We start from the raw sequence: 20,890 nt of genomic DNA on the forward strand, positions 1-20,890 counted from the left end.
TTGCAGTGTACCTGGAGCAGTGCCTGGAATGCAGCAAGCACTATAGAAAAGTTTATTAAGTAAATAGAGCTGTGTGCTGCCTTTTTAAAAGTTTTATAACTACAGCTCTAAAATAGGAGTCCCTAAACTATTTTGACCTCATATTTTTGTTGGAAAAGAAATTCTGAACATACAATTCCCATGTGTGTACACTTGTATACATACACGTCCTATTGTTCTCCTGTATTGTGCATTTGAAGGCATGCAAACAATTCTGGGGTGGGCATAAGGTGGGGACGTGAATAGAGAGTGAAATTAGACCTATTGCCTTGATTCTCCTGTAGTGTTCTGGGTTCCGAATGCTTTGCACCTGAATCTCGTCTCAGGCCTTCAGAGAAAAGAGTTGTGAGTTCTGATTGAGCATACTTTGCAAAGTCACGGCAAAAAGCCACTTGCTTGTCTTCGTTTCCATTCAAGATGGGATGCTCTGAGCATCACCAAGCATGAAGTGAGCACCTTCTGAGTGCCTTGGAGGCAGAAACACACACACACACACACACACACACACACACACACACACACGCTGAGTTATCTGGTCCTACACAACAGGTGAGCAATGTTATGAACCACAAATACTAAAAAACCTGGCCAGAGACCTTACACTTCAGGATCTCTCACAGAAGGTCCATTCTAGCGTGTAAATGTCACAAGGGAAAGAAAAGACTCTCATGAAGACAGAAATTGTCTTTTACATTGGTATTCTAAGATTCAAAGCAATCTCTGAAATGTCCAGGTTGGGAGTCCAGGTCCTTGTAGTCTGTGTCCAAGAGCATTTCCAAAAAGACCATGCTCAGTTGTAAAGAGCCATGGAGGTGCCATGGGACTCCCATATTTGGACTTTCTTGTTCTGGGCAGGTTTACCACTCAATCCTGTGGCCAGCTTGGGGTGCATGAATTTTCCAGACTTAATGTTTGATCAGAGAAAGCCTATTAGAAGTCTGCCACCTGCTATACGGTAGGAAAGAGAGAATCCAGGAACTATGAAGAAAGCATCACATAGATATGAAACATTTCATTTATACCATGATAAATGTCCAAGTCACTCTCCTCTATGGATGTTCTTAAGAGCTACTGTTTCTCTCCAGAAGTAGCCTCTAGAGCTGAGCATATGTGTGTTACTGCAGTAGAACCATTCGGAGATATCTGCTCAGCTGCCATCAACCTGTAAGTGCCCACCTCATACACAGAGTGGCGGTCGGGCAGCTCTGTTGTTTCCACAGCTCTAACGTGCATACTCATGACCTGGGGATCTTGTGAAAATTGATATTCTGATTCAGTAGCTTGAGGGGCGGCCTGAGAAGTCAGTATTTCCAACAAGCTCCCAGATGAGGTCGCTGTCACTGGTCCAGGGACCAGTTTGAGTGACCCAGTTGTTTGTAACTCTACACCCTGGCCCCAGTTGATTCGACTTGGAATAAATACCTGCAAACTGAGCCAATCAGCCTCACTCCCTGAATTTAGAATTGGGTCAAAGAGGTTCTTTTCCTGCCAGGATGGTCTCCCAAATGTAGAGAGATGTAAAAACTCAGGAGCTGTGGGGGTGACCATGTTCTGCTCTGTGGATTGAGAAAACGGGAAACCAGGAAGCAGAGAGGAAAAGCCGGGAAGGCGTGTGAGATAAATGACACAAGGGAACTGCTTGGGCCCCAGCTTTTAATTCCTGGATCCAGATCTTGCAATTCTGTCCTCTGGGCTCCACAGGACACCATTTCATCATTATAATAATTTTCTCTTTTTTATTTTATTTTATTTTATTTTAGAGACAGTCTCACTTTGTGGCCCAGGCTGAAGTGCAGTCGGGTGATCACTGCTCAGTGCAGTCTTGAACTCCTGGGCTCAAAGGAGATCCTCCTGCCTCAGCTGAGTAGCTGGGAATTAGTGCATGCCGCCATGCCCAGTTAATGTTTTTAAAAATTGCTGTAGAGTTGGGGTCTTGCTATGTTGCCCAGGCTGGTCTTGAACTCCTGGCTTCCAGCCTTCACCCTCCTCGGCTTCCCAAAGTCCTGTGAGAACAGGAATGAGCCACTGTGCCCAGGCTTTTTCTCTTTTTTACTTAAGCTTGTTGTAAACTGCCTTCTGTTACTTGCAACCACAGGGTCTTAACTATACAATTTTATAGACTATAAACTGTTACTGAGGATAAACCCTGATTCTTTTCATCTCAGACTTCAGCAAGAGCACATCAGAGTTGCTTGTTAGATAATTGATGATTGAATGAATGAACGTGATGCCGCAGGCGTGATGTTCTCTACAGCTTCTCTGTGCCCAGATTTAGAGAAACTCTTTTAATTCCTGTCTCACTGTCAATCCTAGAAATCCAATCGTGAACACAACACATTGACTGCTGATTTTTCTATTTATGCCTTCTATCCCCTCGACACTCTAATTTCATTCTTCATATCTGGCAAGGGAAAAAGGGACTTGGGGAAGGTGTATTTCCCCTTTAAATACCATGAAAGTTATGAATATATCTTTCCCAAACTGCCAAAATAATTGTTTCATTTACAGAACTGAAATTCTCCAGGGAGCGTCCCAGCGATGTTCGAAACTGCTAACATCAGATATGCAGAAAACAAATATGGAGTGAACCATATGCTCCCAATCCTGAATTTAGCATCTCAGTGCAACAAAAACTTACATTTCAATCACTTTCCATCAGTTTTGTGTTATGAGTATGCACAGGGTTAAGGCTGGATGGAAGCCACCGGCCTGGAACCTTCTGTAGAGAAGGGCTCTGTCTGCACAGCCTGGGGCTCCAGCACAAGTTGCCATTTGGAGAGTTCACTTTAAATTAACACGTATAGGCTGCAGATCCCCAGTCAAAGGGGAAACCTGAGAAGGCACGGCTATGTGATTGCAGAAGGGGAAGTTGCCAAATTTCTCCCTCTTCTTTTTTATTACTACTCAAAAAGTCCTGTTGCTTGGGGGGGATTGGGGCATGGCCAGGAGTTTCCATTATGAAAACAATATGTAAGAAGGAACCATAGATCCGCAGCTTGGCATGATGATGATGACGATAGCGAATATTTACAGATTCTAGGCACTATTCTCAGCACCTTACATGTGTTAACTCATTTAATCTTCAAAATAATCCTATCATTCATGTATCATTATTATCCCCACTTTACAGATGAGGAAGCTAAGGCTCAGAAAGATGGCGTAACATACTAATTAGGTGTGGTGGAACAGCTATTGCTTTTTCCTGCCAGCAGCCATTGCTCCTCTTCTGCTAATAGTGACTCAATTTTCCTTTGGAGAACCAACCCCACCCTTACCCTTTACACATTGTTCACATTGTATTTTGATTGTTTGTTTTGTTTTTTGAGACACAGTCTCACTGTCGCCCAGGCAGGAGGGCAGTAGTGCTATCTCGGCTCACTGCAACTTCTGCCTCTTGGGTTCAAGCAATTCTCCCGCCTCAGTCTCCCAAGTAGCTGGGATTACAGGCATGCAACACTACGCCCGGCTAATTTTTGTATTTTTAGTAGAGACAGGGGTTTCACCATGTTGGCCAGGCTGGTCTCAAACTCCTGACCTCAAGTGATGTCACCCGCCTTGGCCTCCCAAAGTGCTGGGATTACAGGAGTGAGCCACTGCGCCCAGCCTCTGCACCTTGTTTTGATGAGACAACGGTCCCAATTTATACTCTAGGGCCAAAAGATCCTATCTAATTCAGTCATGGTTGGACTGTTAGGTACCAAGAATAGGCACTGGTCTTTTTCACCTCAGACCCTAGCACAGGGCACAATTTAGGTACCCAGTAAATATCTGAAGGGCAAACAAATGAAGGTACCATACCAGGTGTAATATACTGGTGTGATATTTTCTGCAATGGCTGTGTGCTTGAGGTGTCCTGATTGGTTGATTCTGGGTCACATGTTTACCCTAGACCAATCAGGAGCTGCCCTAGGATGTGACTGGAAATGGCACACGGATAGAAGTTTTCTTGAGCTGATTCATCCTGACCCTTGTGCCCTAGAGGGGTTGTCATATCTATCGTGGACCTCACTCTGGCTGCTGTGCTTTCCGGGCCCAATGTTCGGCTTTTCCTTCTGTTCTCTGAAATATCCCTTAGCTCACACAAAATTCCCTTTTTGCTTAACTAAGTCAGAGTTGGTTTCTATTACTTGCAACTGAATCGCCCTGCATTCTGGCTGGAATATTTGTACCGTTCACGACATGACTAGACCCAGAAAATTTAACTACAGGGGCACATGGCAGGGCTGAAGGCCAAGGCCCAGGACCTAAAATTAGGTAAAGCCACTGGCATAGTTTACTCATTTATTCAACAAACATCATTCACTGAGTGCCTCCATGAGCCTGGAACTGAATTAGGCCTCTTCTCTAGCTTTTGCCTCTCAATCATCACAATACAATGACGTAGATATTACCATGCCCACTTTTCAGTGAGGAAACTGAGGCTTGAACACAAACATAGTGACATAGCCAGGACTGGAATCATGTCTTCTTGAGACCAAAGCAAGTGCTCATACCATGATACTGCACAGTCTTTGAGGGACTGGGAGCTGGGCTCACTGGCAGGGCTGAGAAATCCAGTTCCTAGGTCTTGGGCAAAAGGGCAGAGAAGAAGTGAATGGAGGCTGAATTCTGTGCAGGTTAACCTAGTTCGAAGGATGGGGACCTTAGACCAAGTAAGTTACTATACACTCAATTATTCAATGACATTTCCTTTCCCTCCTTCCTTCCTTCCTTCCCTCCCTCCCTCCCTCCCTTCCTTCCTTCCCTTCTGAGACAAGGTCTCTCTCTGTCACCCAGGCTGGAGTGCAGTGGCACAATCATGGCTCACTGCAGCTTCAACCCCCCAGGCTCAGGTTCCACCTGAGGTTCCCTTCCACCTCAGCCTCCTGGGTAGCTGGGATTACAGGCACGTGCCACCAGGCCAGGCTAATATTTTTGTATTTTTTTGTAGAGATGGGGCTTGGCCATGTTGCCCAGGCAGGTCTCAAACTCCTAGGCTCAAGGGATCTGCCGGCCTTGGCCTCCCGAAGTTTTGGGATTACAAGTGTGAGCCACCATACCCAGCCTCAATGACTTTTTCACTTAAATATAATACTGTCTCATTTAAGTAGAAATCTTGTCGGAGCCAATAAGGGCCCTAGGAATTTGCTAAATGTCCCAAATCTCCCTTACCTCCATGCTCCAAGTACTCCAAATCTCCTACCATCATGGTCTAACATGCATATACAATCTCTTCTGTAAGACTCTGCTCACAATCGACTTAAAACTCATTACAACTCATTAAGCATAGTTGAAAAAATTTAAGCTGAAGAGCAAGAAATGACATCACACAGCCAAGTAGAATCTTATTTCCTTGAAAGAGTGAACAGTGGATGTTTTTGCCCTCACCGCATCCATTTCACCTTCTTTTGATTTCCCTTTGAGTAAACCTGGCATTTGCTCCACAGGGCTTAGTGGGGCTGACCTTAATTCCTCCTCTCTCCTTAGGTGCAGGATGGGCATGTGATTTAGATCTGCCAAACAAATGCCTTCTATGCCCCGAGCTACAACATTTGGTTCATCTGCTGGTCTTATGTGACTCAGTCCTGGAAATTTTGCTGGGCTACTGACAAAAAGAAACTCTCTTTTCCCTGAGATTATCAGTTATAACAGCTATATGGAAGGCACAATCCTAGAGCTGCCCAGGAACAAAGCCAACACAGGAGGTGGCAGAGTTGCTGAGAAGTGGAGAGGAGAATAAAAACTCTTTGCATCTTTTGAGTGACTGAATACGGTCATACCTAAAGTCCATGCCTTGAACATGGTAGTTTCAAAGAAAGCCAGAAGTTTCCTTCTATTCTTATGTAAGCTGAGTTGGGTCTCCGAATCTCATTCTCAAAAGAGCTCATAGTAATACCATAAATTCAACCACATGTTTTGGAATTGCATTGACCTAGCCTGACTTGCTCCTATATTTTCCCAAATCTTACTCAAGTTGCCTAAGATTTACTAATTTGAATGGATAGAACTGGAGATCATTATGTTAAGTGAAATAAGTCAGGCACAGAAAGACAAACATCGCATGTTCTCACTTATTTGTGGGATCTGAAAATGAAAACAATCGAATTCGTGGACACAGAGAATAGAAGTATGGTTACTGGAGGCGGGGAAGGATAGTGGGGCATGGGAGGGTAGGGAAGATAGGGATGGTTAATGGGTACAGAAAAATAGAATGAATAAAACCTACTATTTGACAGCAAAATAGGTGACTATAGTCAAAAATAACTATACATTTAAAAATAAAGGGTGTTATTGAATTGTTTGTAACTCAGAGGATAAATGCTTGAGGTGACAGATATCCCATTCTCCATGATGTGCTTATTTCACATTGCATGCCTATATAAAAACATCTCATTTACCCCATAAATTCTATATATCTACTATGTACCCCCCAAGAAAATTTCAAAAATTAAAAAAATAGGTTGGGCATGGTAGCTCATGTCTATAATCCCAGCACTTTGGAAGGCTGAGGTGGGCAGATCACTTGAGGTCAGGAGTTCGAGACCAGCCTGGACAACATGGTGAAACCCAGTCTCTACTAAAAAATACAAAAATTAGACAGGCACGGTGGTGCACACCTTTAGTCCCAGCTACTTGGGAGGCTGAGGCACAAGAATCACTTGAACCTCAAGTTGCAGGGAGCCAAGATCGCATCACTGTACTTCAGCCTGGGTGACAAAGCAAGACTCCCATTAAAACTAATAATAATAATAATAATTTAAAAAGTAAAAAACCCAAGGTTCACTAATTTGCTAATCTTGCTTGTTTTTACTTCATGTGCTTAACTTCATGTGCCTGGGAGTTAAATGTTTCAACATAAGAAAGGGAAAAACACAATTCATTCCAAATGGGAATTCATTAGATAACTCGATTCTCTGTAGTAAGCCCAATTAATGATGTTTAGAAAAAAATAATTATGTGCCTTGCACATTATGCAATATTTGCTAAAAACCTACTAAGCTCCAGGCTGCTGCAAATAAGGCAGTGAATAAAGCCAGGAAAATAATTCCTGCTGTCATGGAACTCAGATCCTAGTAGAGGAGAAACTGATGATAAACAAACATATAAATAAGCAAAGAAGGGCAAAGTGAGAGAAAATGGTGCAGGAGGTGATGTGATTTTAGACAGATGGCCAGGCTCTCAGATAAGGTGACATTTTTGCAGACACTGACGCGGACTGGAGAAGAGCATCCTAGGCAAAGAGAATAGAAACTTTAGAAGCCAGAGCAGGAGTGTGCTTGGCATGGAGGAGGCCAGTGTGGCTGGAATAAAGGAAGTGAGGAGAACAGTGAGCTCAGCAAGTTAGCCAGGAGCCAGATCATCTGCGGCTTTCTGGTCCTGGAAGGACTTTGGGTTTCATTTTGCTGTGATGGGAAATCATTGGTGGGTGGGGCAGAAGAATGGCCTGTGTTTATATGACAAAAGGATCACTCTAGTACCATGTGGAGAAGGAACCACAGAAGTGCAAGAGTGAAAGCAGAGAGACCAGTTAGGAGGTCTCTGTGGTCCAGGCAAGAGAGAAATGGGCCTGGGAGGTTGAGGTGGAGGTGATGAGAAGGAGCTGGATTGCAAATTTTTTTATTTTTTATTTTTTGAGATGGAGCCTCACTCTGTCGCCTAGGCTGGAGTGCAGTGGCATGATCTCAGATCACTGCAACCTCCGCCTTTCGGGTTCCAGCAATTCTCCTACCTCAGCCTCCTGAGTAGCTGGGATTACAGGCTTGCACTACTACGCCCAGCTAATTTTTGTATTTTTGGTAGAGACAGGGTTTCACTCTGTTGGTCAGGCTGGTCTTGAACTCCTGACCTCAGGTGATCTACCCGCCTTGGCCTCCCAAAGTGCTGGGATTACAAGCATGAGCTACTGCACCTGGCTGTGAATATATTTTGAACGTGGAGCTACCTAGGTTGAGGGATGGATTGGATGTTCCATGTGAGCAAAGACAAGAATCAAGTGTGAGACTCCAAGTTTTTAACATGTGTCTAAAGGTGAATGGAGGTGCCATTTCCTAAGATAAGGAAGATGGCAGGAAGAACCAGTTTGGGGGTGAGACTTAAGAATTTCATTTTGGACATTTTTTTTTTATTGTGGTAAAATGTATACTACATAAAATTACCATATTTACCATCTTCAAGTGGACCGTTCAGTAACATTATATACATTGACAGTGTTGTCACCATGGACCGTTCAGTAGCATTATATACATTGACAGTGTTGGCACCATCGCCATCATCCATCTCCAGAACTCTTTCATCATTCCAAGCAGAAATTCTGTACTTAAACTCTAACTCCCCCTCCTCCACTCCCTGCAGACCCTGGTAACCTCTATTTCACCTCCATCTTTATTGCACGTAGAAGTTCAAGATGCCTGCTGGACATCCAAGTGAAGATGTTGAAAGGCAGTTGGTATACTGATTCCAGGGCTGAAGGGAGAGATGAGAGCTAGAGACATCGATCTGGGAATCATGAGCAGATGGAACAGTGTGCATACAATTCCCATTGATTCCATCGGATGTTTGACTTAGCTCCTCTCACTCCAGTGCAGCCCAGAAAATGAACATGGTGCAAGACACAGTACCCAGCATAGAGTAATGCTTCAGTCAATATTTATTAGGCTGAGCAACGAAACCTTTTGCCCTATAGTTTGTAGGAACCTTCACTCATCGAACACGAATTTTTAAAACTACAAGCCTTTAAAATAAATAATTTTCTTTCTTGAAAATAAAAAGTCTCAATGAATTTTAAATACACTGGCACTTCTTTTGCAATTTTCAGAAATAATGTTTGATTTGTGATCTCTTTGGCTGATGGTTGCGCCAAAATCCAGCACCACCTGATACCATGCTGTGCTACATAAACAGAATGGGAGTGACACGACCAGATGTGTTGTGTCAAGATGAGGACCAATCAGCTTGAGAAACAAGAGAAGAGCTTCTGTCTAAACCCAGGCATACAAAGTGTGTTTCAAAATTGCCAACCTAGATTCAAATTACCCTGGCGGCATTTAAAGAAAAATGTGGTCATGCAAAGAGGTAAAATTATGGCTACCAAGATGAGACTCAGACAGCAATTTATCTTCAGTCGACAAATGTTTTCTACACAGAATAATCTTCAAGTGCCAGATCCTGATCATCTCAGTTACATGCAAGTATTTAGGAACTGCTGAGCCTAAGTGGGCAGCAGCCCTTTGGCATGTCTACGTGTGTAATGCATAACTGGGGTGTGGGAGATATTGGAATTTATCTTTGGGTGATAACACTGGAATCAGCTTCTCCAGCCATGCAGCCACAAGTATGGAAATGCGGGGATATGTACTTGGTATGGGAAGATTTCAAAAGCCTCAGCTGTGTATTGCATTCCCTTGGCATCTGTCTCCTGTCACCTCTATAATTAACCATAGGTTATTAATCCACTAGTGCCATGGCTACAGACTTGAAGTTGAATGGAAACAGTCTCTTCGCCGTAAGTAGAGGCTGTGAAATTCAAAGTCGAGAGGTACAAGATGGGCAAGACTTCATATACTCCAGCTTCGGTGTTTCATTGAAAAGTGAAACCTGTTCACACTAAAATCATTAAATGTTTTCTCTCAGTCCTCATACCTTCTCAATTCACACTGGCTGTGTTGGTGGATGCAAAAGTATCTGAATTTGGCATTAATAATACTTCAAGAAACCAAACGGTTTCTGGAAGGCATATAAGAATCTTCAATTACTTGAGTTGGAATTTGAACTTTGAAAGCTAGGATGTATTTGCCTACTTTGAAAAAAGATAACCTATCAGCTTAAAAGGCTGGTACTCCAACTCAAATTGTGAGGGAAACATTTAATTTCCCTCCTCCCCTAATTGTCATCACTGAGTTTGTTCATTTCTCATTCAGTCAGAGGAGGAAGGAACCAGTATTTCCCCATATTCTTTTTTTTTAACAGTGGAAAAATATATTCAGGATGGATTCCACAAAATACTTCCTTAACCTGGTACTATGCTGACTCACCACCCACCTCCAGATGTGAATTTCCTTGTGGTATGTGGGCCTCCACCTATCTTCAATGATGATAGGAAAAAATTATTTTAATTGCTATTGTATCATGAAAGGACTTACGAACCAAAATAAATGCGAAAATTTCTGCTTCTGAATGTTGGCAAAACACAAACTAGTCAATGAAGGAAACTAGCATGTCCTTAGTGATGCACCAACAGCATTTTCTAACAAATTCCACTGCAAAACTGAAAGCCAGAAATCTTTTCCAACACACAGAATAATTTCAATTGCCCTAGGGTTTTTGAATGAACCATATATTTGATGTAAAACCATAGTTCAGTGATGTGTTCCATTCTTTAAACTATTTTTAAGTTCTCATAGTTCCATTAGACAATGCTGATGACCACTATTAGAAGAAAATTTAACCTTGACTTTCCTGCTACCTTGGCGTGGTATATGTCATAATCCATTATCAGTTGGTGGCTCTCACCTACAGGCTTATTTAGCCAAATGCACAGCTTTTTAGCATTTGCTCAGGAAATAATTAATGCAATAAAAAGGCTTTATATCTATTTAAAGGCCATGAACTCCTCCTCTTCCATTTTATCATTGGGAATGCATTATAAGACACAACATATTCTAGGAAGTCCAAGTGGAGATTTAAAAAATCTACATGGCATAACGCTATCCATAAATTGGTCAAACTACAGCAACCGCATCTTAGCCTCTGAGTATTTAAGCAAGCCTTCAATTCAGTTAAGAAGGAATAACCTTTGGCCGGGTGCGGTGGCTCAAGCCTGTAATCCCAGCACTTTGGGAGGCCGAGACGGGCGGATCACGAGGTCACGAGATCGAGACCATCCTAGCTAACACTGTGAAACCCCGTCTCTACTAAAAAATACAAAAACTAGCCGGGCGAGGTGGCGGGCGCCTGTAGTCCCAGCTACTCCGGAGGCTGAGGCAGGAGAATGGCGTAAACCCGGGAGGCGGAGCTTGCAGTGAGCTGAGATCGCGCCACTGCACTTCAGCCTGGGCAACAGAGCGAGACTCCGTCTCAAAAAAAAAAAAAAAAAGAAGGAATAACCTATTTCCTGCCAGAAGATATGAAGTGGTCTCAACACATAGTCTAGGTTTATTAAACCTATAGTGTACACAAATATTTAAGAATCATGGTGGCTAAGATTGAAAATATGGTAGGTTAAGGTTCTTGATAGCTTTAAAGCTGGGTAAGGAGAATATGGAAGGCAGTGAGAAGTCATGGGACAACCTGGCACCAGCACGGTTGTTGCTGGGTTTTAGAAACTATACGTTCTTGTTGGATAGACTTGAGGGAACAGCAGTGGTAAGAGTGGGGGAGGTGCTGTCAGCAGGGGTGAAAAGGAACCATAAGTGAGATGGACCCTCATGTGCTGAGTCACGAACAACTGGTTTCAATTCACTTATCTGAAAAAGGAGGCTGGGAAAAGGAGCTGGCATTGATTAGAGAAGGGTGTAGCGGGTTGTATTTTGAAGAGCTTTAGTTTGAGGGGCCTGTGGAATATCCGGCTGGAGGCTCGGTCTAGATTGTGAAAGGGCTGCGATAGAGGCGCTAATTAGGCTCTGCGAGAGAATTAAGAAGTTGAGTCTAGAGAAAAAGAAAGCTGGGCTGGGCGCGGTGGCTCACGCCTTTAATCCCAGCACTTTGGGAGGCCGAGGCGGGCGGATCACGAGATCAGGAGATCGAGACCACCCTGGCTAACACAGTGAACCCCCGTCTCTACTAAAAATACAAAAAAATTAGCCGGGCGTGGTGGCGGGCGCCTGTAGTCCCAGCTACTCGGGAGGCTGAGGCAGGAGAATGGCGTGAACCCGGGAGGCAGAGCTTGCAGTGAGCCGAGATCGCCCCACTGCACTCTAGCCTGGGCGGCAGAGTGAGACTCCGTCTCAAAAAAAAAAAAAAAAAAAAAAAAAAAAAGAAAGAAAGCCGAGGCCAGAATCCAGCAGGAGGCAAATGGAGTGGGAAGGGGAAACATGGAGGGACCCCAGCACATGTTGGGGCGTGGACACCAGGGAGGAGGGCATTTCAAAAGCTCCAAATGATTTGGGTTAGTTCATGAAGAAGAACCCGGAAAGGGCGCATAGGATTTGTTAGTTAGGGGATTGGTTTATTCTGTTGAGTCAAATTAAAAGTGAATAAGGAGAGGGGTCAATATCCGGAGGCATGATTAGTTGTGGCTCTTCAGAAAGACGGGCAGGTGAAAGAAAGGAGAAGATAGGAAGACAGCATGAAGGCTTCCTGGGACTGGAGACTTCAACAGCTAAGAAGACCTATTTCTTGCCAGAAGAGGGTCTCACTCTGTTGCCTAAGCTGGAGTACAGTGGCATGATCTCAGCTCACTGCAACCTCTGCCTCTCAAGCAATCCTCTCCACAGTAGCTTGGACCACAGGCAGGCACCACCACACCCAGCTAAGTTTTTTGTATTTTTGGTAAAATACATGTTGCTCAGGCTGGTCTTGAACTCCTGGGCTCAGGCAATCTGCCTGCCTCAGCCTCCCAAGGCGCTGGGATTACAGGCGTGACCCATGGCACCTGGCCTAGTTGCTAACATTTAAAAATTGGGAATACTTCCTGTAAAAGATATTTTTTTTCTGACTTATCTTGATAAATGAAATGACCTGGGGTACTTTCCTCCTTGGCAGCCCTCGTCAGGAGCTGCTGGTGGTGGCACCTGCCTTGGATGGTGCAGGTGCTCTCCTCTGCCCTGGTCCTCACAAGTCCCTGTCGTCTACCCCAACCCACTCCATTCACATGATCTTCTCGGTCCCTTTTAACACATGAGTTTGCAACCCGTGGGCTGGAAGTTCTAGTCAGTGAGAAGAAAAAAGTCAAATGCTAATGAGCCATGGAAGGGGTTACGATTAGACTCAAGTTTAGAGCCAAATCTCAAAGGCTATTTTCAGTAATCCATAGATTTTGAATGTAACTTCTTTATTGCATTTCTTCAAAAATATAAACCTATGTATACAATATAAATACAGATTCACAGTCCCTTATTCACAATTTTGAAATTCACAGGTTCCAAGGCACAAAGTTTTATTTTTAAAAACTAACTCAACGTTGGCAAGACCTGAGCTGATGTGGGGCTCTTTATAGAGTTTAGTTAGCCCACTTAGTGTGAATATTCACACATTTAGCTGCAGAAATATTAACGCATAGGTTATGGCATACATAATACACAGTCTATGCACCAAAGTACCTTTAGAAAATTCTAAATTCTGGCCCCAAGGCTTTCAGGTAAGAGTCTGGGGCTCTTAAACAGCAACTTTCACATACTTATAAACGCAGAGATGACTTTCGCCAATTGAGGGGGGAGAAAAAGGACCCTCTTGGGAAACAAAGGAGAAGTCCAAAACAGTATTTTCAAAACAACATCTATGAAGACAATAAGCAATACTTGGTGGGGGGTGTAATTCAGTATTCTCAAACCACTAGCTGGAGGAACAAAGCATGCATGTGATTTCACAAGGGTTTTTTTTTTTTTTTTTTTTTTCCAACAGAAAGCAGAGAACACAAACAAGTTTATTAAGAAGCAAGTCACTTCTCTTTTCCCTGTCCCCAGACAAACCTCCTCTTAATGTTCCTTACATACCAAGAAACAGACATCTCTACACCACAGTGATCTCACAAGGGGAGGTGAGAAGCTGCAACCATCCTCAAGTCTACTTGCTACAGTAAGACTGTTAAGAGACTCTGGCCTGTGGCTTGCCCAAAACACTAACCAAGCCCGCAAATTGAGGCTTAACCCACTCTGGAGATAACCTGCCTGTGTTTGTGTCAACTAGAAGTCAGGCTCTGCAGGCTTCCAACACCACGTTACCCTTGCATGGGCCTTCCAGACTACCACACCTCCAGGCCCATTTCTGATTGGACTTTGACCAGTATTCTCAGTTGCCTGATGTTCTATTTTCTTTACTATGGTGATGGCGAGAAACATCATCCAGAAAAGGAGGCTGATGTTACTGCAGAAAGGCAGGCTCCCCAGCGTCCTCCTCTTAGCCAAGGGTAGTCATTCCGTTTGCAGGGATGCTAAGCATTTCAGAAAACCATCTCATGGATGTGCCAGCAGCATCCTCTACCTCTCCCCTGAGTGTACGCTACTGAACAGGGCCTGGATACCTGCTTGCTAAGCAGAGAAAAGCATGTATCTGGTTCTATGCCAAGCCCAAGAGAGGACCCACTTGGTATGACAATAACCTAAGATCTCCGAGAAACTGTGATATTTTAAAACGCTTTTCTATAAAGCCAGAGAATATGCTGGCGAGTTAGCTGTTTTCAACTGCACCTGAAGGTATGGAGCCCCTACAAAGGAATTTGGATGACTTTCCTCTTTAATCTCTAAGGAATTGCCACTAAACCAAGGCCACGTCGGCAGAGGCAGCACCAACTGAGACTTTCTCAAAGACGGTGTAGAAACAAACAAACAAAAAATGCCCTGGTGCCTCAATATCCTAGAATACATTTTTCCCCCAATGCCCCTCTGTAAAAGGCAATGCTCACTTTGTGACAAACAAGGAGATAGATGTGCTGGCACTGAAATTCAGACTCCACAGCCAGGCCCTGTGGGGTTGGCCACTTTACTGAGAATATCTACAGCCCCCCTCCTGTAATAACGGGAAAGCAGGGAAGGAGAGGAGAATGGGTCCACAAGGTTTTCATTTTGTCTGTAGTTATTCTACACCTGAAACAGAACCAAGAGTGGCAAACACCTTTCCATGTTTTGCACTTGCGGTTTTGGTCTGATCTCTCTTTCCCTTAGTATTTTTTTAAACCTTTTCTTTCAGGTTAGATTTGAGTTTGTTTTCTCTGAAAATGCAAAAGGGCCTGTCCACATTGAACTCCTGGATCACCTCTCACGCATGAAAGTCCAGTGAGAATGTAACAGGCAAGTAACATGTTTCCTAGTGAATGTATCTCTCTGGGAATCATTCCTGTGTGCTCAGCCTGCAAGCCTGGCAACCTACTGGCAACGTACTGAATCTGTTCAGTCCTTATACTGGATAGCTGACTCTTTCCATAATTTATGTTACAGTGCCATCTTATGGTAGTTTATCACCACCATTTTTTAAAAACTGGGCTGTCTCTTCCGCCTTTTAAAGAAATACATGGGTTTAAAAATCGTCTTTAATTAATCACACCAGATAATGTGTCAATAAGGTGGTCTGTAAATAAGAAGGCTGTTTCCACGTGGGGTCTGCTAAGATGAGATACTACAGAGAGAATTTTGAGCAGCCCTACACACCTTAAAGACAGCTGATTAATTTTTTAAAGACATTTATGTTCTCATTCAGTGACTATTACTGCATAATCCGACATTTCAGAAGCAGTGTTCTTTGTGAATGCCATGACATATTTGGGAAGAATATCAGAGGGAAAGTCTGTTCTAAGTAAATGATGTGTGGTCCAGAATTTTCGGCTCTGCATTCTCATTGTGCATCATCTCTCCCTCCTCACCTCCAAAAAAACCCACAAACCTCTCTGGGCCCATACCGGCGTGACACAAGGAAACCCAACCCCACTTTTAAGCCCAATCATTTGCAAATGTATTTCAGTCCTAGGTTTAATTCTAGGAGAAGATTCCTTGGAGAAGCCTCGTTCCGGAAGTCTGCCTGCCAATTTTTGGAGGCTTTAAGGCTTGTTTCCTCTCTCTCCTCCAGGTTTCTTTCCACCCACAAAGTTAACGTGCATCGTGAATGGGCCTGAATATAATTCCTCCAACAGAACTTGCCAGTTCTGTGGCTGCACTGCCAGTCACTCTCAGGAACACACAAGGAAAAAGATGATTTCAAGTCCAGGTTTGTTTGGGGGGTTCTGGGGAAATCAAATGAGTTTATGAGATAGAGATCTAGGAAGACCTGGGGTGTCAGGGAAGGTTTTTTTATTTTAGTTTTTTATTTTTTTACTGAAGTAAATGCTCTAGCCTCCTCTTCAAAGATGAAACAGTCTAATAGCTAGCAGAGTGATTGACTTCTAACTCCTACACTCAAAAGTCTTCAGTTCACATTCCATCCCCTTTTCCAGATTACCCCATTTAATGTCTCATCACTCCTATAGGATCCAGATGAAAAGTTTGAGCTGAAGGAGCAAGGCAGGGAAGACACCCCTTTCCCTCTTCATAAAGAAGACACAGAACACACAGTGATTCATTAGGAAGGAAGAGAAATTAATATGCATTTAACCAGATGCAAAATAGGAACTTTGGAACAAAGGCGGTTTAAAAAAAGGCATTTGAATGTCAGATATTTCTCAGGTTCTTCCTGCCCTGTCACAATCGAAATGCCTTCCTTTCTAACTGCTCCATTTTCAATAATTGTAGGGATCACAATTTCAAATTAAACACTGCTGATAAGTCATAGTGGGTTTTGTTTACTTGGTTTTGCTTCTTTTATTCTCTCCTGTACTCCCCCCCACCTCCCCGCCCCTTTGTTTTGCTTATAAACTTACCTTTGCTGACCCTTCTTTCCTGTTTTGGGGGGCTATTCTTGCTTCCTTCCCTGCACTTAAAATGTTCTTGTCTCTTCAACTGTCATCCCCAAATCAGCAGGAGCGTGCCTGGTGCTCACATTTCCCCCATCTTTGGTTGAGTGTGTGTTTTTGTGTGTCTGTTATTGTTCCCTCCCCACCCCCCTTTAACTAGAAGAACATTATCAGAGACTCCAACACATTCAGCTGGGTCTGAACTGACTGTACCCATTAGGAATTCTTAAAGTGCAAATCGACTCTCCAAAATGACTCTTTACAGATGCAAAACTGACTTCATGGGTTGCCTCACCCCCACTCCATCTCCCGACGTGTATGGTTTTTCATCGCTGTTCCAATTTAAATTTCTCAGTCTACCACTCAAAAGAGATGATTTTTTTTCTAATATCCATCCTGCAAACTCCATCTGGGATCCCCCAAACAAGCTGTGTTCTTCTGTTTCTCTCACAGGCAGGAATTATAAAAAGTCTGCAATAGGAGCAGGAAGGAGGTCAGACCTTCTTGGTCCTGAACCACAAGCGTTTTAATGCCTGGAAATACACAGGGTAATTGAACAGGGAAGATAAAATAAATGTCCACTTAGAGGCGATTGCCCCACCCCCTCAATCCAGCCTGCGGATCTGGTGCACATCACCTTGGGAAAGCCCTAGTTACAGTCCTCAAAAAACCAGAAGCAAGGAGCATCTACTATAATCACAATTATCCTACGATCTTCATGCCTCGCAGGATTACTATCCTTCCAAGCTTTGGGCCTAGTGTCTTGTGTGAACAGAGAACCAGATGGGAGTTTTGGGGGCTAAAATGGATCCACCAATTATTTATAGATTCGGACTAAAAATCATGTGAACCGCCTTCTGTGGAGTTCCATCTTCCGAGAACAGACTTGAAATAGACATAGTTGTGGAAAGTCTCGGAATCATTTAGAATAATCCTGAACGTGGTATTGCAAGTAGGGAATGGTGGAGTTAAGCCTAAAGAATGTTAGAAGCCCCTTCAAAAAGAAGGGCAGAGTTTTAGAACAATCTTTTGGAGATCTCTAGAATCAGACCATGTGGTTCAATTTTATATCCTGTTGGTTTTAGTAGCATTGACCCTAGACATTTTTTTTCCCCTGCTGAAAAAACCTTTAAAGTTTGACATGACTGCTTTGCATAGCTAAGTGTGACCAGCTTTGGAGAAGAAGAAAATTGTTCTTAGTGCCTTGCATACGATAGAAAACCAACATTTATTGAAAGGATGAAACTAAAAACAGACCTTTTATCGTGCTAAGTATATGACCACGTATTGTATGAGGAAGTTTCCTTAAGCTATTTTATTTTTTTAACTTTGAGATATATATATATAAAATTCTTTTTTTTCTGGAGAGGTGGGAGTGGGGAGGCAACATTTCTTAAATAATTCCTTTGTGCTAGCTACCATACTAAATACTTTTTGTTTTTGTTTTTTGTTTTGTTTTTTTGAGACAGGGTCTCGATCTGTTGCCCAGGATGGAGTGCAGTAGCATGATCACAGCTCACTGCAGCCGCAGCCTCAACCTTCCAGGCTCAAGCAAGCGATCCTCCCAGCTCAGCCCCCCAAGCACCTGGGATTCCAGGCACGCACCAGCAAGCCCGACTAATTTTTGTATTTTTAGTAGAGAAGGGGTTTCACCATATTGCCCAGGCTGGTCTCTTACTCCTTGGCCTCCCAAAGTGCTGGGATTACAGGTGTGAGCCACCACACCCGGCCTAAATATTTTAACCTATGTTGCTTCATTTCAACCTCACGACAACCAAAAATCTTTTACATTTTACTGTGGAATAATCATCTGGTTATTATTGGTTGAAAAAGGTTAACCAGCTTGTCCAGGGTCACCCAGCCAAGTAGAGCCCAAGCCCCAAATGCCCTATAGATGCTGCTGGGTCTGCTGTGATTCCGATTAAGAAATGCTGCCTTCCTTATTACTCATTTATCTCAATACCAAGATGGAGGGAATGTTTTGAGAACGGCTAAGGCCATAAGCATTTTTCAGGGATGGTTACATTTTCATAGCCAAAATACCATTTAAAGGAATCAGAAAAAAAGCTTTTGCCTTCACATTTAAAAATATTTCTTTTCTTTTTTCTTTTTCTTGTTTGAGGCAGAGTCTTGCTCTGTCACCCAGGCTGGAGGGCAGTGGTGCAATCTCAGCTCACTGTAGCCTCGACCTCTCGGGCTCAGGTGATCTTCCCACCTCAGCCTCGTGGGTAGCTGGGACTACCCAGTTATAGGCGCACACCATCACACTTGGCTAATTTTTGTAGTTTTTATAGAGACAAGGTCTCCCCATGTTGCCTAAACTGTTCTTGAACTCCTGGGCTCAAGTCATCCTCCCACCTCGGCCTCCCAAAGTGCTGGGATTATAGGCATGAGCCACTGCACTCAACCTTAAATTTCTTAAATAACTCTCTTCAGTCTCCTGGAAGGCATGGCCAAGGGTCAGATGCTTAGTTCCAAGCTGCTCTCCACAGGCTCTCCTGTTAACAGACTCATTTGGTCTACACGCTACCTAAAATGCTTACAAGGAAAATTTAGAAATGAACTTAGTATTTGGTGACATCCATACCTGAGTTATAATACTAATTTTAAAATAAGCTATTTATACTGATTTACTTTTCATTGATATCCATTTAAATATACATAATATCCCTAAACATACAGGAAATTAGTAACTTTAATTAGCACGTATTCTCTACTTGGAAGAAATCTTCATTCATCAGTGAGTGAGTATTTTGCCACTCTTGAACTTGCTTGGAATCAAAACAAACTTTTGCATTTTCCTGATTACCTTTAATTCTCAGGAAATTCAGACTTTCCCAGCTAAAAGAAAACCCTGGTATTCCAGGGTACTCCCCACCACATACACACACACAGAGGTGTTAACTGGGCCTGGCATAAAGATCTTGAAAACTGATACAATTCCAGGCTCTCTGCTCCATGTGGTTTGAATGTCAGTTGAAAGAAATCAGTTTTCTAAAAGTTACGACAAAGCATGCATTGAGTTATCAATATTCACTTTCTATGGGGTCATTTTCAAGTTAATCACCTAACATTTTTAAAGCCCCCACTTTATGATGCTCAGAAAGCTGCAAAGGTAGAAACATGTCTTTCCCCTTAGTTTCACATCCTTTTGTGCCATTTTTTTCCCCACTGTCATGCCATGGAGTGTCGTGGGAGTGTGAGTGTGTATGTGTGTTCTCCGCTTATTCTTTGTACTTCAATTGAACACCACCTTAGATCATCCTTGACAAGAGAGTAAAGGTTATCATTAGCATGTTGAATAATGGATGGGGTCCATTGTATTTTCTTGTTTAGGAAAATAAATCATCCTGAAAACGTGTATTATGTTCTATGTGAAATGGAAGCACATCAGCACTTGTTATGTTTTCCTCTCCTGAGTCGGTTTGGCAGGGCGCCTGAGGCTGGAAAGAACAGCCAGGGGTTGCCAAGCAAGGGCTGGCTTGATTCCGTGCCCGTTCCTCTAGGGGATGTAAACATCCTGCCCTGGAATACTTCACCAACCTGTAGCTAGAAAACTCCCGTGTACAACGGGGCAGCTGGGAGAACTGGAAACTGTGAGTCACAGCACCCACGAGGCCCTGCTGGGTAACGAGGAGGTCAGGCGTTGAAGCTCCATCCGCCCCACCCCAGCCCCCAGCATGAGGATGGCACTCAACTCAGTGGAGAAACATACAGGCATCAAGTGTAAGGGAAGGGCAGAGGAGTCTAGGATTTCCTGAAGACCTACCGTCCACATGCCGGATACTGTGCTGGGCAGCTTCATGCACACTCACTCGTGTCAAATGGAGCAGGGCTGCCCAGCAGTTAAGGCCACATGTGTCTAGAGTGGGACACACCTGGGCCCCACCACTCACTGATTGGGCCGTGTTGGGCAATTTGCTTAATCTGTCTAATCCTCAATATATGATCAGCCAAATGGAGATGGACCAGTTAAAATACTGAAATCCTTTCACACCACAAGGGCAGGAGCAGTTGCACCGAGTCCTGAGAGCACACACACTCTCAGTGCCCCGGCAGAACCAGCCCGTTCCTGGAAACCCCCCAATCATGCAGGAGAGTAAGGGAGACTCAAGCCCAAAAGAGGCTTGAAGGCCTGTCTAGAGGCAGGGGCTAGTTCGCTGTCATTGACTGGTACCCATGTCATACCAGTCGCTAGCCAGCTTTACAGGGCTGTCACAGTCACAGAGGTGGAGTCTACAAAGACTATCATGTGACAGGCCTGAAATACATGATAATCATAGTCATGCCCATTATATAGACAGAGAAAGCTAGGCTAAACGAGGTTAAACAACAGGG

At 43.5% G+C, this 20,890-nt stretch overlaps 1 protein-coding gene and 1 long non-coding RNA gene across 8 annotated transcripts in view; one reads left to right on the top strand and one right to left on the bottom strand.

The window, feature by feature from the left end:
* Positions 1-20,890, bottom strand: part of EIF4E3 (eukaryotic translation initiation factor 4E family member 3) — a 133,381-nt gene that overhangs the window by 16,738 nt on the left and 95,753 nt on the right. The window lies entirely within an intron of this gene.
* Positions 15,730-19,913, top strand: LOC141409699 (uncharacterized). The gene is made up of 2 exons (XR_012431357.1): positions 15,730-15,870; positions 18,022-19,913. It is a non-coding gene; the product is annotated as an uncharacterized lncRNA (long non-coding RNA).

Source organism: Macaca fascicularis, chromosome 2 (assembly GCF_037993035.2).
Source record: "Macaca fascicularis isolate 582-1 chromosome 2, T2T-MFA8v1.1".
In the NCBI taxonomy this organism is placed as follows: domain Eukaryota; kingdom Metazoa; phylum Chordata; class Mammalia; order Primates; family Cercopithecidae; genus Macaca; species Macaca fascicularis.